Source organism: Molossus molossus, unplaced genomic scaffold (genome assembly GCF_014108415.1).
Source record: "Molossus molossus isolate mMolMol1 unplaced genomic scaffold, mMolMol1.p scaffold_m16_p_11, whole genome shotgun sequence".
Classification (NCBI taxonomy): domain Eukaryota; kingdom Metazoa; phylum Chordata; class Mammalia; order Chiroptera; family Molossidae; genus Molossus; species Molossus molossus.
Window position 1 is genome coordinate 59,211,906 of NW_023425346.1, and position 7,675 is coordinate 59,219,580.

A 7,675-nucleotide genomic window follows, 5' to 3' on the forward strand; every position below is an offset into this window, starting at 1 on the left:
TTTCCAGTACTATGATGAATAAAGGTGGTAAGAATGGGCATCTTTGTCTTGTTCCTAATATTAAAGAAAAGCTTTTAGTTTTTAAACTTAGAGTATGATGTTAGCTGTGGGCTTGTCATATATGTCCTTTATTTATTATATTTTAAATATGTTAATATTAATTTTTAGGGAGAGAGAAAGGGAGAAGTGGAGAAAGAGAAAAATATCCATGTGAAAGAGAAACATCAATCAACTGCCTCCCACACGACCCCCACCGGGGATTGAGCCTGTAACCTGCATATGTGCCCTGACTTGGAATCAAACCAGTAACCTTTTGGTGCATGGGATGATGCTCAACTAACTGAGTCACACTGGCCAGGGCATACATGACCTTTACTATGTTGAGGTTCATTTCCTTTTCACCCAGTTGTTGAGAGTTTTACCAAGAAAGAACACTGAATTGTTTAAAATGCCTTTTCTGCATCTATTGAGATGATCATCTGAGTTTTATCCTTTGTTCAGTTAATGTGGTATATCACATTTCTTGACTTGTGGATGCTGAACCATCCTTGCATGTCAAGAATAAATCTCACATGTATGATCCTTTTGTACTCCTGAATTCAGTGCTAGTATTTTTTTTAGGATTGCTTGTATTCTTAATACATTTTACTCAATGTTTAAAAGTAAGGCTCTTTTTTGCTTACAGTAAATATGCTGTAGGGTAGACCACATGAAATAAATAAATATTCCTTGAAGAAACAATTAAATAATCTCAGCCTAGTCATAATATCATCAAGCTATGTATAGCAGTATCAATTACAAAAAGTGAAATACTGATTGTATTGAAAATCCTAAATCCAAAAAAAAAGGACATCTGTAGTACCTTCAACAATAAAGATAAATTTTTTAAAAGAACATTTTAAAATGCACTTTTCTTCTAACTAGTCATTTTGTCTTCCAAAAACCTATTTATGAATTTTTTTGTAGCACATAGCAAAGGACTAACATATTAGCTTGAAATTTTACAGTTTCTTAAAGCTAAGCACTAATGAAATTAAGATCTTAATTAAAATCTTCTTTCATTAATTTATATTTTTACACACACCATTTGCATATTTAGTGTTAGCATGTTCATAGTGAAAAGAATGTACCTATTGACTATTTCCACTTCATCCTACCTGCAATTTCTTCATGGCCAAATATGACATTCATATATAGACTTTCACCTATCATTTCTTATTAAGAGCAAAAAATAACATTTACCTCCAGACTTCTTACATATTGAAGTATTATACATTTGGTACTTAATATTAGATTTTTATTCTCCTCACTTAGCTTCTATCACATTCTTCAGGCATTATTTTGGTATTAAACAGTGTTGAATTATTTACAGTTTAGAGATTGGTAAAATCTGAACAAACATCCAATACAATTTCCTTCCTCAGCAGTCTCATTTTTGAAGACACAAAGGTGTAGAGAAATCAAACCATAAATTAACTGGGCCATAATTGTTCATTCATTAAACAAAATTCATTGATCTTTAATTATGTTTTGTATACTAAGTTATAAAGATATTGAGGTGAGCAAGATAAGCAAAGACTTTAACCTGTTTAGAGTTCCAAGGGAGAAAGACTAAAAACAAAAAACTAGAGCAAGATTATTTCAGATAGTAATAAATGAAAATGAGATGGTGACAGAATATATCATTGTTGTAGAGAAAAAGGACTAGTTGATGTTAATATTTCTTCTCAATATAAAATAATGTGTGACATATGACTTAAGAACATAAGAATTAAAATGATTGCATTCAAATGTGCAACAGAAACCTCAATAAATGCATCAAAGCAATGTCTTCTTCCCTTCAGCCACCTGGATGTGGTGGACATCCAAAAATTCGTTCTAGCAATATAAGAAACTTTCATTTCCATATGAATTTACCTACCTAAATATTTGTTATATGTTATTTTAGAATGTTAACTAAACTTCAGATTAGCTTGGTTCTGACCTCCTGATCTGTTTCAGAATTGTCTAAAAACATAGGTATTCCAAACACTGATTATCTTGGCAAATTCTATTAGTGACTAATAATATGTATTTTTAGACTTGCTTTGTGATTTATCATAGACACCACCTAGTATTGTTAAATAGAATGGGGTTTTTTTTTTTAGACATAAAGACTTTTGCTCAAATAAAACTTGACCTGCATATTCTATAAACGAAACAGATTGAACTGGAGCTGGTTTGTAAGGAATTTGTTCTGCTTGCCCTTTCTTTCCCCCTGTTCATCCAGCAATGATTCAAGTACACAGTATTTTTTTTTTCAGCTTTGTTAATAGAATATTTCTTTTATTAATAGAATACATCTTAATCCAATGAGGTATATTTTAAATTGCAGATGACTTGTTTAGCTCTAGTCCCACAGACCTTATAAAAATGTTATTTAAAAGAATTGGGCTGTTCAAATAGTTTGTAAATAGGGGGAAAACATTGATATTTTTGATATGAAGTTATTAGAGTTTAACTCCATTTGCTCTTTGGCATTTACCGATAATAACATAATTGGAGCAGGGTCTTGTCCACTCTAGGAAGTTCAGTTCATGCTTCTTCTCAGAATATGCTGCTTCAGTTACTGGCTTTAGATATTGTTACACTAAACAGAAGAATCAATAAATTTTTCTTTACTATGCCTTATTTTCTATCATTTTCCTAGTTATAGAAAGTGAAAGCTTAATACTGTCATATTTATTATTATATTTATGTTTCTATCACTGAGGTAATATGTATGATATTAATTATATTTTATGAAATCATCTTTAATAATTTAAATGAAGTGTGGTGCTATTGGTGAAATGTAATTTAAACCAACATTTTACTAATGATTGCATTTTGAAACATAATGTCTTCAGATTAAAGTAACACTACTTTGTCATAGAGGGATAGAATGTTCTGTCCTTATTATCCTAATGTGAAGAATGACACAGATCTGCTGTGAATCTTTAAATAAAATAATTTTTGAAGCTTCTTGTAAGTGCCTGGAAACCTATGTTAATGGAACCAATTATTATTTTGAAATTGTTCCAGCTCTAAAGTAAACTGTATATCCTACTAAGCATCTTTATAAGTGAGGCTTTTTTTCTAGACATGATTCATTACCTTCTCATTAATTTTTTTCTAGTGACTTCAATGTTAATTGCTTCCTAGAGTTAGCACCAGCCTCAGGAAGGAGTTACTGCTAAGCAGCATACATTGAGTCAGTATCCTAAACCAGCTCCACATGCTTTTGTGATTCATTGGTCTTTATCTGTCTTATGCTTCTATTGATCCTGATATTTAAATTGCATTAGTTCTAATAATAAAAAATAGCATCATGTATATGCTTCTTTCCCATAACTTTAAAAAATATGACCAGAGGTTCAATAACTACTTTAAAATGAAAATAAATGAAAATTGTCCAATAAATACTTGGCATCTATAACTTGGAGATGCATAATAGAAAAATGTTTTTCTCAAAAATAGTTTTTATCTTAGGAAAATGACCAATAAAACTTAGTGGTGGTAGAGAAGGTAGATTCATTACACTGTACTATTTGGTAAGAGTCTAGATAAAAACACATTTCTCAGCCTTTATGGTATATTTTCTATTGATGCAAAGTATAAGGGTATGTGTTTATTCACTTTTTTATTGGTTGAATAAACCCATTTTTTCTTTTTCTGAAATTGTAGGATTAACATTTTAGTTCATTAAATTATGTCTCACAGAATAACAGCAATGGTATTCATGCTTTTTCACAAAGACGTAAACACTGAGGCAACCAATTGATGTGTCTCTTTCATGTCGATGTTTCTCTCTCTCTCCCTCCCTGCCTTCTACTCTATCGAAAAATCATTGGAAAAATATTGTTGGGTGAGCAGTAACAATAAAAAGCAAAACAAAACAAAAATAAATTCTCAATGACCTTCTCAGGTCAATAAATAATTTGTTACCCAAAATAAAGACAAAGTTCTGAACTGCACATTCACATGTGTGGTACTCTTTTGAGCCTTGTAAATTCCCATAGCTTTGAAGTCTTAGCTTATAGAAAAGAATGTACCATGGAAACATGCGTCGTGTAATATACAAACATGTCCATTGCAGGTATTCCCAGCATCTACAGATCTCCTTCTATTTGTGCTAAATATTTGTCTATATCTAAATAAAACAGGCCCTATTAGAAGATTCTGGAATCAATATCTCATGAGTAATATACAACCAATTGTAGGGAACAAGATGCTTTTCTGAATTGTCAGATATTTTAAATATAATAATGGTTATAGTTTGCTTATGTTTTTATATATGAACATATTTTAGAAATCTGCATGTTACATTTCTTTTAGTTTTATAACCTACAAAGAGTGCATCCCAAAATCACTTCTGAAATAAAAGGTTATTGAATATATTTTAATAATCACCAACACAAAAATGAGTATGTATCTCTATAGTTAAGAAGATGTCTTGTGCATTCTCTCCTTGATGAACTAACAGTACAATCACTAGATGTGCGGAAATATAACCTGAATGTTCAGATGATTTGTCATTGTTGAAGTATGCTTTCTTTAACAACTGAGAAGGAATGGAAGTAATCTTGAGGGGGAAATTATGAACAAATACCACAGTTCTTTGTCTATAATAAAACCTATTTTATTATAAAAATGATTATTACTTTTAATTAAATATATATATATTAAAAAATTGAGTTTTTAAAAAGTGTAAATATGTATTTCTAACTATATTTGAGATATTTTAGGGTTTCTTTTTATGAGATTTGGGGGGAAAGGAGTATTCTTAAGTTTAGATAAAATCAAGTATTAAACTTCTTATTTTGGCTTTAAAATAAAAAAGTAATATGTTAAATATTAAAAATGAAAGTAAAATAAAATATACATACTTATGTTGATTCTAATGTTGGATGCATTCATTCAACAGCTAACTGTGGACATGAACAACAACAAAAACAGCAACAACAACAAAATATATGTATATATATATATCCACTTATGACTATCGGGAATGTAGACACTGGTTAAAAAGAGTTATTACATATAATGTAATATATAATGTTGCATATTCTTGAATCCTTGAGTTTATATTCCCCCTTCTCCCTCCATAGTGATAAGGGGGGTTGAAGAGAATAAAAGCAGATACAAAAGATGTCACCAATGTTCAAAATTTTTTAAAAAAAGAAAAAGGTCAGATGAATACATTAAATAGATTAGTAGATTGGTAAACATGGAGAAAGTGCTAAGAGACTTATTTGTGGAAGTCAACATTTGCAACGAGGCTATTTTGATTTACTGATTTATTGTTATTTTTGTTTGGTATTAAGGAAGCAAAGAAATGATAGGGTGAAAATGGAGAAATGCATGAGTTAGTTCCTACTATGGATATTTATTTTTATTATCTAAGATATAAAACCCAACTCGTGATTTTATAAGTAGGTTTTCCCTAGATTTATTCATTAACTATATGTGAAATTGTGTGTGTGTGTATGTGTGTATAACTAAATCAACTTACTTAAAATCCTCTCTCTCTCACCATGTAAAATGCTTTTAGGAGAGTCATAGAAAAACAAAGGAGATACAAAAACCACATGTTAAATAGGGAGGAGCAAGAAACAAAGTGAAAAAAAAAACATAAAAATACATTTTATTTTTTTTTTAATGTTTGAAAAATATTTCTAATATTTTTAATGCAAGTCTTTATAGAACAGCTCTAAGTTAATGTTACAAATCTGACCGTAAGTTAAGAAAGGAAATACTTTGCTTTTGCCCTCGTCATTTGGAAATCAAAAATTGTCTCTTCTCTCCATGGGTGAATATTGAGTGTATGATGCTAAGCACAGAAAGTCAGACAAAAAAATGACAAAACTACAATTTCACTTATATGAGAAATATAAAAAACCTAACAAATGAACTGACAAAACAAACTCATAGCCACAGACAACAGAATGGTGGTTACCAGAGAAGTGGTGTGTGAATTGGGTAAAGGGGGTCAAATATATGGTAAAGGAAAGAAACTAGACTGTGGGTGATGAGCACACAAGTAAGTATTCAGATGTCACACTACAATGTTGTACACCTGAAATTTTTATGAGTATAAGTTAATTATAATAGTTAACCAGTATTACCTCAATAAATTTAATTTTAAAAGAAAAGAAAAAGAAAATTGTCTCTTCTCTCTAAACATATCTTTTAGATCACATGAGAAACAACTGGAGTGTTTGATGGCTACAGAGTGGTAAACGTTTGTAGTGGTCCTGATTTCCGTGGTTCCCAAAAGAAGCTTTAAACACAGACTGCAAATACTTAAACTGGTTAAAATTCCTTTCCATTTTCCCCAAACTTGTTTGTGCAATTCTGAGAGAGAATTAAGATCATCTGTCTACATTAACTACCCATGTACCCCCATTTCCACATTACACAGCCCCTGGTTTCAGGGATGGAGGGGTGGAAACAGTTAAAGTGGAGCGGGAAGGAGAGGGGGAAGCAGACTATTGAAAATGGGAAGAACTTCCGTGGAAGGTAAGGCAATATTGCCCTTAAACATTTGTGAGTTAAATCAAAATGATGACCTTCTTTATATAAGATATATAACCAAAAGCGCAACAGTCCTGGCCAGTATGGCTCAGCAGTTAGAGTGTCAGCCCAGGGACCAAAGTGTCGCGGGTTCGATTCCGATCAAGGGCACGTACCTCGGTTGCGGTTTGGTCCTTGGTCCAGGTCGTGCGGGAGGCAACCAATCGATGTGTCTTTCTCACATCAATGTCTCTCCCTCTCTCCCATTCTGTCTGAAGATAAATGGAAAAATAGCCTCAGGTAAGGATTTAAAAAAAGAAGCACAATAGGATGATCCAGGCAACAATCTCTGAATCATGAAGACTGTTAAACTGATTGATTTTATAATATGATTTTCTATGTGTACTACCACCTACCAAGTGTGCCCAAAGTTTTCTTTTTTTCACTTTTAGCTATTGAACGTTACATTGTGTTTTAAATACTGTTTTAACTAAGCTTTTTAATATAAAATTTTGATAGGAGGTGTTTTTATGCTTTAGCTTAAAAAAGATTGCTTTTTTTATATTAAGTTGTACCAAAAAATATATGTGTGTGTTTATATATATGTATGTGTGCATATACATATGTATACATGTATGAGTGTACATACAAATTTATATGTCCATATCCATATCTAGTTATACAGGGAACAGGGCAAACTGTATAAATAACACTTGAGTATAAATATTAAATATCCTTCAAATTTATAAAACCTATTGATGTGTTATTATCATGTGCTTTTATTTTATTTAATTTATATGTTCTGGAGAAAGAAGAGAAAAACATTTAGCTCTTGAACATAAAGACTCAATTTTAAAAAATCTCTAAATATGCTGTTACATGATCTAAAAGTAATTTCCTTCCTCTTTTAAGTTAATCAATTCCCTCACTTGAAACCTTGTATTAGCACTAACTCCCAGTGACAGACAGCTGCCTTATTCAGCCTTTCTTGTTATTAGAAACATCCTCAGGCATATACTGGAAGTGCTATTAAGAGACTAGGTATTATCTGATTTAAATTCCACTACGTTCAGGAGAACAGTTGTTAATATATTTTGTCACAATCTGTTTCTTGTAATAGTGATGCTATTATCAGATATAAATA